A 12888-nucleotide genomic window follows, 5' to 3' on the forward strand; every position below is an offset into this window, starting at 1 on the left:
AGTACGAGGGACGTCACCGAGCTGAACGTGTGCAGATCGCGGAGGTGCCGCGCGTTCGGTACTGGATCGGTTGGATCGCGAAGACGTTCGACTACATCAACCACATTTCATAACGCTTTCGCTTTCGGTCTACAAGGGTACGTAGACATACTCTCCCCCTCTTGTTGCTATGCATCTCCTAGATGGATCTTGCGTGTACGTAAGAAATTTTTTGAAATACCACGTTCCCCAACAGTGGCATCCAAGCCAGGTCTATGCGTAGATGTTATATGCACGAGTAGAACACAAAGGAGTTATGGGTGTGGGTATATACATATTGCTTGCCGTCACTAGTTGATTCTTGATTCAGCGGTATTGTTAGATGAACTGGCTCAGACTGAAATTACGCGTACGCTTACGCGAGACTGGTTCTACCGACGTGCTTCGCACACAGGTGGCTAGTGGGTGTCTGTTTCTCCAACTTTAGTTGAATCAGATTCAATGAACGGGGTTCTTTCTGAAGATCAAAAAGAAATCACTATACCATGTTGTGGTTTTTATGCCATAGGTAAGAACGGTTCTTGCTAAGCCCGTAGCAGCCACGTAAAACTTGCAACAACAAAGTAGAGGTTGTCTAACTTATTTTTGCAGGGCATGTTGTGATGTGATATGGTCAAGACATGATTATATAAATTGTTGTATGAGATGATCATGTTTTGTAACACAGTTATCGGCAACTGGCAGGAGCCATATGGTTGTCGCTTTATTGTATGAAATGCAATCGCCATGTAATTTCTTTACTTTATCACTATTCGATAGCAATAGTTGCAAAAGCAATAGTTGGCGAGACGACCATGTGATGACACGTTGATAAAGATCAAGATGATGGAGATCATGGTGTCATGCCGGTGACGATGGAGATCATGACGGTACTTTGGAGATGGAGATCAAAGGCACAAGATGATGATGGCCATATCATGTCACATATTTTGATTGCATGTGATGTTTATCTTTTATGCATCTTATTTTGCTTAGTACGACAGTAGCATTATGAGATGATCCTTTACTAAAATTTCAAGGTATAAGTGTTCTCCCTGAGTATGCACCATTGCGACAGTTCTTTGTGCTGAGACACCACGTGATGATCGGGTGTGATAAGCTCTATGTTCACATACAACGGGTGCAAGCCAGTTTTGCACATGCAGAATACTCGGGTTAAACTTGACGAGCCTAGCATATGTAGATATGTGTTGGGATCTACGGTAGGCTGCGTCGACTGCAAATTAAAATTTTCCTACGCGCAGAACAACCAAGAACATGTTATGGGAGATGGATCACAGTTAGTTACCACTAGACGTGCAGTGCCGTGCAGCGGAAGAAGAGTTGGGGCAGCGCGTCCGCGTGGATCGTCTCCTCCTCGTCCGATCTCCCTCGTACAGCCGGTAGTCGGTTCCCACGTACAGGTTCCCTGGAGCGGCGCAAGTGCACCGCCTCTAACGGTATCCGCGCGTGCAGGAGGAACATCGTGCGGCGGACTGCTAGGTCCGATCACACAACCGGCGGCGAGTGGAGGTGTCTATTCGCAACACATGCAAACCCTAGTGACAGTGCCGAAACGATCAATCGCGTGAGTATGCGGCACCTCCACTTTATATAGGCGTCCGTCGCGGGCTCAACACTTGGGCCTTGCACGGACCCTAAAGCCCATAAGTCTACTCGACCACAATCCGAATACAGCTCGGATCACATCCGACCAGTGTCCTCGGATCCGACATCGTAGGTTCCTTCCCTTAAGCGTGCGACCCCTTAGGTTCAAGCCGGCTTGGTCGCAGTTCGGATCACCTCCGAACTACACAGTTGGTAGCGGCCTCTAGCAAGGCACGCCGAACACCAAACAGACTATGAAGCTGGTTAGGCGAACCTGTACATCATACTTCCATTCCTTTTTCCACACGATATATGTTGTCGAGCTCAAGGCGAGTCTGTCATCCTTGTGCTAGCCCGACCTCTTTCTCGTTCAAGTGATGCCGACCACAAACCGGATTATCTCATAATCCTTGTCGCATGGCCATGCTTATCCTGGTCGGATCACACGAGGGCCCGAGAGTATATCTCTCCTGATCAGAGGGGCAAATCCCATCTTGCTCGACCATGTCTCGCAGCATGGTTCTGGACAAACCCGAAACCTACCTTTACTAGTAGAACGCCCGTGCGTTGCTACGGGCTATAATGCATATAAATAAAGCAGTCAAATAATTGAGATCGTCCTCAAGGTGTACGTCCGACTTTGTTCGAATATCGAAAGGGCGCCCAACAGGCTTTCGCCCGTCTGGACAATCCAAGCAGCCCAAATCTAGGCCATATGTGGAGGAGAAATGTGATCGTCTGGAGTATCCGTTATGTTATGTCCAACATGCGGACCCAACACAACAACCCCACCCAAGCCCATGATGGACCCTTCCCTTTTTTGTCGGATTGCCCTTTCTGGCTTGGTTTCCTGTTATAGGAGGACCTTTCTCATTGGTGCTCTCTCCTTTAAAATAGGATGACACTCACCTCATTTTTGCCATGGAGTCCTCTCTTCTTCACATTGTACTTGCCCACGTACAGACAAACAATCCCCAGCCAACCGCCCCAATCTCCACCCTGATTCCCTTACCACATGTTTGTGTCAATCCACAATCGCCATCAAGGGGAGGCATGAGCTTCCCATGGCACTAAGCCAAAAATACAGATCCAATGTCTCCTAAGCCATTGATACATTGTAAAATACAGTTGAAGGTCGTGCATTATCACGAAACAAAAATATGATTTGCATTGTTGGGCATGCAATCGATACGCCAATCTGTCTATTATTAACTCTTGAAGCAATCAACCAATGCATTTACCATTCTATCCTAACCAAAAAATAAATATACTTGATGAAAAAAATGAACCGCTCGCTCATGCGATTTATTGAAAGCACATCTCTAATGAAATGCAATTTGCAACATTTTCTAAAGTAGAAAAATTATTCATAGTCGTAACTGAATTCACCAACCCCAACCCCCAAATTTATAGGAAATAATAATGTAACTGGTAAAACCAATGTTTAAGGAGAAACATTGCAGACAGGTGAAAAATAGCATACATGTCATTTGTTACCAAGAGAGTTGGTATACGCAAACCATAACTTCAGCGAATAGCACATGCAATATACAGTATAAGATTGATATCCTCTAGCGAAAATATACAAACACTGAGAAACAGTAAGTACAGTACCAAGATGGAATTTGACCAATGTCAACAGTGATGTTCCCTTCAATGACCTAAAAATCTCCAACTCTTTGTCAGGTCATACACATACATAACATCTCCAACTATGTACTAAGGAGCGATGTTGCGTAAATTGGCACCATCAACAACAATTGCCCTCAAGATCACTTTTTTACGGAATTGGAGATCTTCAGAAAGGATTACATTGATTCTCTCCTCAGCTTCTGTTGCCACAATAGGTATCATAATGAGTGAAAATGCTTCATCATTATTGTTTCGGCAGAATGGAAAGACGCTAAGGAGACATATTTTTATCCAAATATTTCAAGGCCCATAGATCTCAAGGGGGAACTGAACTTAAAAGAATATGTTGCACTAATCTATCACCACGAACGTTATAGTGGAACCTATAATTTAAAGTTAGAAATTCATCGAAATTTTTGTTTAGTCGCATGGACCTCTGCTTGACACTAATCCACAGTATCGTTGAAATTGCCATCCTAATCTTCTAGACTGATTGCACATCATCTTAATCAACTATAAGGAGGGCTCACTTCCGACCAACCTACTTAATGTTAATCAGCAAAAGCATCCGGCAGCTGAAGCTTGAACTATACTGGCCTTCATTAGCTTGCATGCTGTTGGTTCCATACTTTTTGTGAATGTGTGTGCCTTCAGACCTCTCTGTAGGTATGCTCCTGCCCCGCGTGTGTGCTTTTCATGCACGAGGACCTGCAATGAGGCCATAAATATCAAGATGAAATATCGAACTAACATGGTAGAGAAAAGGGTCTAGAACAAAAAACTGTCGATGATAGTAATAAGTGAAGGAGTAGTAGACATTACTTGGAAGTAGAGCATAGGTCAAGATGTTGATGTTATTAACCATTACTTAGTTCATGAAAATAGCCACAATATTATGAACCGGATATAGGAAATTAGCAAGGTAACATAATAGAAAGGTAAGATGAGATTACATCATCTGTATCATAATTACGATTGCGTCAAAAGATCCATATGCTTTAGTATATGCACTCTAATTGAAAAGAGAAGTGAAGGCTCTTTCTTTTAGTATTGACATGAGATACCTTAATTTTTATCTTCAAATTTGTAGCTTGGCATAGACACTAAACAGTCTAAAAATTCAAGCGTTGCAATATCATGATCCTTACTGATTCAGATTAGGAACTGTAAAATTTACTAAATAAATTCACTACCTTAACTATGTAATTACCTGAAGAAAAAAAATAGTACGACAATCCTAGCGGAATAAGTTATGCAATTAGGATAATGACCTTGATGTTTTCATTTGAAATAGGAAAACACCAACAATCATGGGGCCCATAAGGAATCGACATGATCCTGAATCTGGTTTGCTGTAAGAGATATCATTAGCCTTAAGTTACTAATATTCAGATCAAGTGGGAAAAACTCCTAGCCAAATGATGCAAGAACAACAACAATTTTTTATTTTGTTGGCGGGTACTTGATAAATAATCATAGGAGTACATATAATACCCAACAAAACCAGGCACACATGAACGTCCATGCTTAAATAATTGAAAGGATAGACCGTGGATAGCCATTGCGCCCCATCTAATCGAGCCCGCTCAAGAGAGAATTGGTATGCTGGACAGAAATTATATAGTAATCTAAAGAGAGCAATTCACAATAAATTTTAAACTACTTGTTATACTTCTAAAAACAATAATTATTTGCCAAGTGGCAACAATTGGAAAAACACGGTACCTAGAAATGCTTAGCAACATTATTTACAACAACAATCAGACTTTAATTGTATGAGTTAAACTGATAGCTAAATAACAAAAATTGGCTAATCGAGTGATTAACAGACTTGCACCCTTCAATATTTTATCTACAGCTTAGCATAAAGAATGCTATTATCATTTGCAGTTGCCACAAAACACCAGTACTTTGTAGCAAGGCACCAGCAACAGATCCACTATAAATAAGGGCCTGTTCGGCAACTGCCCAGCTCCCAGAAATCCTCAAATCCGGCTTCTCGATCTCACCTCCAGCTTCCCGACAAAAATTGTAGATCAGAAAAACCGTTCGGCAGCAGAATTCCCAGATCCCAGTTCGCTAGTCTTGGGCTGGTAGCCGGCTGGCCCATTAAGCTAGATTCTAGCCTGTTAGGGAGCGAAGGTAGTTGCTGCGTTCTATTCTTCCCTGGACGAAGCGTTTTCTTTCACTTCGCGGTGGCAGCTCACCGTAAATAACTCAAACTCCAGCTTCTGCGATTTCTGGGATCCACGAAACACTCGCTCCCAGTTTTTGCACTACGACTCGCCTTAGATCTGGGAAGCTGGCTTCTGGGAGCTGACCTGTTCGGCCCAGCTTCGCCCGCTGATTCAGAGAAGCCAGGAGCTGGGCAGTTGCCGAACAAGGAGCTGGGCAGTTGCCGAACAGGCCCTAAGAAAGTAAGGATATTCTATCTCTAAGTCTATAAACATACCTAGGTGCAGGATATCAACCACAGAAAAACTCTTAGCACATGTCAAACTTCTAATCAAAGACGAGAACTTCATCTGCAACGTTGTTAGCCACATGCAGTTTAACTCGGGGATTTGTAACTGAAATTGGCTCGGATGAAGACACAAAAAACTGAAATTGGCTCGGACGAAGACACAAAAATCTTCTGTGCACAAAAATAACAAAGAACACCCAGGGAATTCTGTAACTATTAACAATATGTATCACATGTGCGGCGAGCTGACATCCCGGAATTGTGCAAACTCAAGACCATCAGTAGGATCTAGAAGTAATCTAGAGAGGCAGGACTAAGCTGAGGAGCGCACAGCAATAGCGAAGGAGTCAGTAAAAAGACACCAATTAATAAAATCCAAATAGAGGAGAGAAGCAGCGCATGACCTTGCGCTGGAGGCTCTCCCTAACCAGGCAAGCATGGACTCGGTCAAGTCCGCTCGCTTGCCATGAACTCTATCGTCTCCTCCGAGTCTGGGTCCTCCAGCCTGCGCCGGCCAAAACACCGCAAAGCTACTTAGACGACCAAACCTCGAAGAGAGAAACAGCTGGGGCTGAATTGGGAAAAAAATAGTGCCTTCTGTGAATTTTACGGAGTCATCTTATATAAGTCACACATAGAGCTGAGTTGGGCTGACTCGAAAAACTGAACTCAACCGAAACATAATCAAGATTGAAGCCTCTGTATGAATGGCAGTGGATCATCCTATACAGTTGTAGTACCTAAATCAAAGTTGATCTAAACTAAAGAAAAATCAATATCTGAACGAAACTGAATGGAAATCAAAATTGAAGCCTTTGTATGCATATCAATGGATCATCCTATATTGCTGCATTACCCGGCTCATGTGTGGAACTGCTGAGGCGGCCGTCGCAGCCAGAGTGCCCGACACTGGCGTCCAGCTGCTGCGTCCAGATACTATTATCTATATATGTGAGTGGTGGATCAACGCGACTATGGCCGAAGCGTCAATACCCGGAAAAAACACCTCTCCTATAAATAGTTTGTACAGAAGATTTAGTACGGAAAAAACATATTACAACAAGTTTTTGGTATATAACAGATCAATAGAACAAGACCTTTTCAAGTAGGTTTCTTTTGTTCCATAGTTTGCAATGTATCCCAGTACTCATTTTTTTTCTAATTCCTATTCTACATGGCACCATTTATCAGAATAAATAGATGACATATGAGATTGGATTTGTTTACTGGTGCCGGTGCAGCACTTTCAAATAGAACAAGTCAATTTATCCCAAAGGAATATTCTACTATATGTGGAAGTATATAAGAAGAGCATATTGTCATTCAACATCAATACAAACAATGGAAGAATTCCATGGATCACAGTATCTATTTATTTGTAAGACTTAACAAATCAAACAATTAAGGAACCATCTTTTATTCAGGATGCCGTTAATTCCTCGACATCTTGGTAGGTCATGTTCTAATGAATCAAGAACAGACTATCATGCCCATCTTTCGTAAATTATATAGTGTACTGTCATGGTGGAATGAACAGATGCAGCATCCTATATTGCTGCATTACCCGGCTCATGTGTGGAACTGCTGAGGCGGCCGTCGCAGCCAGAGTGTCCGACACTGGCGTCCAGCTGCTGCGTCCAGATACTATTATCTATATATGTGAGTGGTGGATCAACGCGACTATGGCCGAAGCGTCAATACCCGGAAAAAACACCTCTCCTATAAATAGTTTGTACAGAAGATTTAGTACAGAAAAAACATATTACAACAAGTTTTTGGTATATAACAGATCAATAGAACAAGGCCTTTTCAAGTAGGTTTCTTTTGTTCCATAGTTTGCAATGTATCCCAGTACTCATTTTTTTCTAATTCCTATTCTACATGGCACCATTTGTCAGAATAAATAGATGACATATGAGATTGGATTTGTTTACTGGTGCCGGTGCAGCACTTTCAAATAGAACAAGTCAATTTATCCCAAAGGAATATTCTACTATATGTGGAAGTATATAAGAAGAGCATATTGTCATTCAACATCAATACAAACAATGGAAGAATTCCATGGATCACAGTATCTATTTATTTGTAAGACTTAACAAATCAAACAATTAAGGAACCATCTTTTATTCAGGATGTCGTTAATTCCTCGACATCTTGGTAGGTCATGTTCTAATGAATCAAGAACAGACTAGCATGCCCATCTTCTTTCGTAAATTATATAGTGTACTGTCATGGTGGAATGAACAGATGCATAATATGTTAGTTCTTCAGAGTTAAAAGCAGAAGAAAAGCAACACGGTCGTGGGCATACACATGACAACAATCATAGCTTCCCAATAGATTGGAATTTATCAAGATTAAAGAACACCTGATTCAGTAGACCACTGAATCTATTCTTTACTCGCATCATTTTTCTTCTCAAATAGACCACTAAATTTACCACTGCATTTACCATTCTATCCTAACCAAAAATTAATATACTTGATGAAAAAAATGAACCGCTCGCTCATGCGATTTATTGAAAGCTCATCTCTAATGAAATGCAATTTGCAACATTTTCTGAAGTAGAAAAATTATTCACAGTCGTAACTGAATTCACCAACCCCAACCCCCAAATTTTTAGGAAATAATAATGTAACTGGTAAAACAAATGTTTAAGGAGAAACATTGCAGAAATAATTTATACATGCTTGTAAAATCGAGAACTACCACAGCACAAACATGAGATGCACCTTCAGACCTGCTGCTACACATGTTGAGTCTGATTTTTTTTGTACCACAACACAAGACGAGCAGAGAGGGAGGAGGACGGACCTGAGTTGCTGGTGAAGTGACGAAGCTTGACAATGGCTGCACTTGCTCAACTTGTTCCCCTAGAGCCACGACTCGAAATTGCTCGTTACTGCAAGACAGAACAGGACACCGTCAAATTAACCATATCTTGTCCAACAGCAGCAGAACGGGATGGATCAGGACATCTCAACATCAAACATCCTGGACCATCATTTATAGCTGTGCTAATATAGCATGTTAATGAAACCGAAAATTTAATCAGCACCATCCCTTTTCCGCAAGCATTCAAAATAACAAGCCTACTGTTCAACATTTTCTCCAGTAAAATACAGGTTGCCAGGCAGGTCATACTAACTCCACGGGTTACAAAATATACAGGCAATCCAATAATATAAACATCAAGAAGAAATCCTTAACAGGAAAGCAAGAAGGAATCGACCGATCTGGGAAAATTCGAAGCAGCAGACCTTAACGAGGTTGAAGCAGCAGCCTACCCCTTGTGCTAATCATCGCCAACCCTCCCTGCACACAACCACCGCCGTCACTCGGCCTGCTGCTGCTGCTGCTACTAAAACAACAACAGCAGCAACCACCACCAATTAGGCTAGTAAATCCAAAAATCCAATTGTGATGAAAAAACATGTCCATATCATGTGACTGCTGCAAACTGGACCCTCTTTTTGATACGCACATGGCTGCTGCAATACAAGCACACACAAAAAAAGACATCTTGTAGTAGGAGTGAGTGAGGGTTGGAGCAGAGCATCTTCTCCATGGACCTCCTCTCTCTCCCACATGCCCTTGAATTCCTTGAAACAATACAAGCAGACATCAGATGTTGGAGATGAAGAAGAAGACAAGGGTACGGGAGGAGGGATTGGTACCTACCCTGGTCGAGGGGAGTTTCATCTCCATAGCATCCCACGGAGGGAGGCTCGACGATGGCGGGCGTCCTTGGAGGTTGAGGAAGAACCAGTCGTCCTCGAGCAGGATAAATTCATCCAGGAGACAGAGCTGCGTGTGGGGGCTGGGTAGGCGTCGGAGATGAACCGCCGGAGTCGCCGGAGTTGGAGGCGACCAAAGCCCTTGCCACAGGGGAGCGGCGAATCCAGCCGGATGGGTGGACGCAGCGGCGCGAGGCGAGCACAGGAGGAGTGTGATGCGCGCCGCCGGAATCGACCGGCCGAGCTCTAGATGGCGGCGGCGGAGAGAGAGTTGGGTGAGTGGGTGCGGGTGCGTGGAGAGGGCGGCGGCGGTTGTGTGGCGCCCGCAGAGGAGTGGAGGCCGGTCGGGGTTGGGGAGGGGATGGAGGTGGGCGGCGGCGGAGGCGGCGTGAGAAACCCTAGCGCGCGCCATGACTCGTACGAGGAGAGAGAGGGAGCGGCTCGCTGGTCACAGCGTTTTTCTTTTGGACGGGAGATCGGGTGCGGGCTGGTTTTTTCGCAGTGCGTGTGTGTGGGGTGGGGAGTGGGAGGTGAGACGAAAAAAAACCGAACGAAAAAAAACCAGACGAAAATGGTGGAACTATTCAACCAACTCGTCCATTAGGAGTAGAGATAACTAACCAGTTACGGAGTAGCGTTTGGTCGGCCCAAAGCAAGTCTATCACCATCCCGAGTACATGCGTCAGCTCAGGTCTTAGGACATAGAACATATGTTGTACTCGAGACTCACAGATGACATATCGCCGCGTCTCATAGTTGGGTCTGTCTGATTCGGACCTTATCTTGACTCGGATCCGACTACGTCGAATCCGACTAGATCCTTCCAAGTCCATATTATCCGATTAGTATCCAATGCTCCATGGCAAGTGAGACCAAGCCATCGACCATGTCATATTCTAGTCTAGTTGGCTGCGCGTCCACACAGCCCTTTCGACTAGGGACCTTTTAGGACAGTCATCATACAATGCATAGTCCCACAAACAAGTCACGTACTTGCTGTACACATCATTGATAATGTCCAAGGACTATCTTTATTCATAAACACATAGGAAATATCATCATACATGATTGCCTTTAGGGCATATCTCCAACAATATGGCCTCAGAACACTGAGACTAAAAGGTCGAGCGTGAATCATATAGTAGATATGATCAACATAGTGATGTTCACCATTAAAAACTACTCCATCTCACGTGATGATCGGACATGGTTTAGTTGATATGGATCATGTGATCACTTAGATGATTAGAGGGATGTCTATCTAAGTGGGAGTTCTTAAGTAATATGATTAATTGAACTTTAATTTATCATGAACTTAGTCCTGGTAGTTTTTGCATATCTATGTTGTACATCAATAGCTCGCGTATAGCTCCTATGTTTTATTTTTTATATGTTCCTAGAGAAAAAGAAGTTGAAAGATGATAGTAGCAATGATGCGGACTTGGTCCGTGATCTGAGGATTATCCTCATTGCTGCACAGAAGAATTATGTTCTTGATGCACCGTTAGGTGACAGACCTATTGCAGGAGCATATGTAGACGTTACGAACGTTTGGCAAGTTCAGTATGATGACTACTTGATAGTTTAGTGCGCCATGCTTTACGGCTTAGAACCGGGACTTCAAAACCGTTTTGAACGCCACGGAGCATATAAGATGTTCCAAGAGCTGAAATTGGTATTTTAGACTCATGCCCGACTCAAGAGGTATGAGACCTCTGACAAGTACTTTGCCTACAAGATGGAGGAGAATAGCTCAACCAGTGAGCATGTGCTTAGAATGTCTGAGTACTACAATCGCTTGAATCAAGTGGGAGTTAATCTTCCAGATAAGATAGTGATTAACAGAGTTCTCTAGTCACTATCACCAAGTTACTGAAACTTTGTGATGAACTATAATATGCAAGGGATGACGAAAACGATTCCCAAGCTCTTCGTGATGCTGAAATCAACGAAGGTAGAATTCAAAAAAGAGCATCAAGTGTTGATGGTTAACGAGACCACTAGTTTCAAGAAAGAGGGGCAAAGGAAAAGAAAGGGAACTTCGAAGAATGGCAATCAAGTTGCAACTCCCGTGAATAAACCCAAAGCTAGACCTAAGCCTGAAACTGAGTGCTTCTACTGCAAAGGGAATGGTCACTAGAAACGGAACTACCCCAGATACTTGGCAGATAAGAAGGATGGCAAAGTGAACAAAGGTATATTTGATATACAAATTATTGATGTGTACTTTACTAGTGTTCATAATAGCCCCTGGGTATATGATACTGGTTCAGTTGCTATGATTAGTAACTTGAAACATGAGTTACAAAATGAACAGAAACTAGTTGAGGGCAAGGTGACAATGTGTGTCGGAAGTGATTCCAAGGTTGATAAGATCATCATCGCACACTCCCTTTACCTTCGGGATTAATGTTGAACCTAAAATAAATGTTATTTGGTGTTTATTGCAATACGGTTATTCATTTAAGTCAAAGAATAATTGTTGTTCTATTTACATGAATAAAACCTTCTATGGTCATACACTCAATATAAATGGTTTATTGAATCTCGATCGTAGTGATACACATATTCATAATACTGAAGCCAAAAGATGCAAAGTTAATAATGATAGTGCAAGTTATATGTGGCACTGTCGTTTAGGTCATATTGGTGTAAAGCGCATGAAGAAACTCCATGCTGATGAGCTTTTGGAATCACTGTATTATGAATCATTTGATGCTTGCAAACCATGCCTCACGGGAAAGATGACTAACACTCCGTTTTCCGGAACAATGGAGTAAGCAACTGACTTATTGGAAATAATACATACTGATGTATGCGATCCGATGAGTGTTGAGGCTCGTGGCGGGTATCGTTATTTTCTGACATTCACGGATGATTTGAGCAGATATGGGTATATCTACTTGATGAAACATAAGTATGAAACATTTGAAAAGTTCAAAGAATTTCAGAGTGAAGTGGAAAATCATCGTAACAAGAAAATAAAGTTTCTACGATCTGATCGCAGAGACGAATATTTGAGTTACGGTCTTCATTTGAAACCATGTGGAATAGTTTCGCAACTCACGCCACCTGGAACACCACAGCATAATGGTGTGTTCGAACGTCATAACCGTACTTTATTAGATATGGTGCGACCTATGATGTCTCTTACCGATTTATCACTATCGTTTTGGGGCTATGCATTAGAGACAGCTGCATTCACGTTAAATAGGGCACCATCTAAATCCATTGAGACGACACCATATGAACTGTGGTTTAGCAAGAAACCTAAGATGTCGTTTCTTAAAGTTTGGGGATATGATGCTTATGTGAAAAAGTTTCAACCTGATAAGCTCGAACCCAAATGGGAGAAATGTGTCTTCATAGGATACCCAAAGGAAATTGTTGGGTACACCTTCTATCACAGATCTGAAGGCAAGATATTCA

At 42.6% G+C, this 12888-nt stretch overlaps 1 long non-coding RNA gene across 17 annotated transcripts; it reads right to left on the reverse strand.

Moving 5' to 3' along the window:
* Positions 1-3131: 3131 nt before the first annotated feature.
* On the reverse strand, positions 3132-9945 carry LOC125552254. Of its 17 annotated transcripts, none has more exons than XR_007303490.1 (7): positions 9404-9944; positions 8983-9324; positions 8537-8624; positions 6579-7441; positions 4530-6227; positions 3804-3966; positions 3132-3458 (listed from the first exon to the last, which is right to left on the reverse strand). It is a non-coding gene; the product is annotated as an uncharacterized LOC125552254 (long non-coding RNA). The 17 variants fall into 17 exon arrangements; XR_007303489.1 differs by having other exon boundaries at positions 3800-3966; XR_007303480.1 differs by lacking the exon at positions 3132-3458 and having other exon boundaries at positions 3483-3966; positions 6579-6733; positions 7287-7441; positions 9404-9943.
* Positions 9946-12888: the final 2943 nt, after the last annotated feature.

The sequence above is a fragment of the Triticum urartu genome, chromosome 4 (genome assembly GCF_003073215.2).
Source record: "Triticum urartu cultivar G1812 chromosome 4, Tu2.1, whole genome shotgun sequence".
NCBI lineage: Eukaryota > Viridiplantae > Streptophyta > Magnoliopsida > Poales > Poaceae > Triticum > Triticum urartu.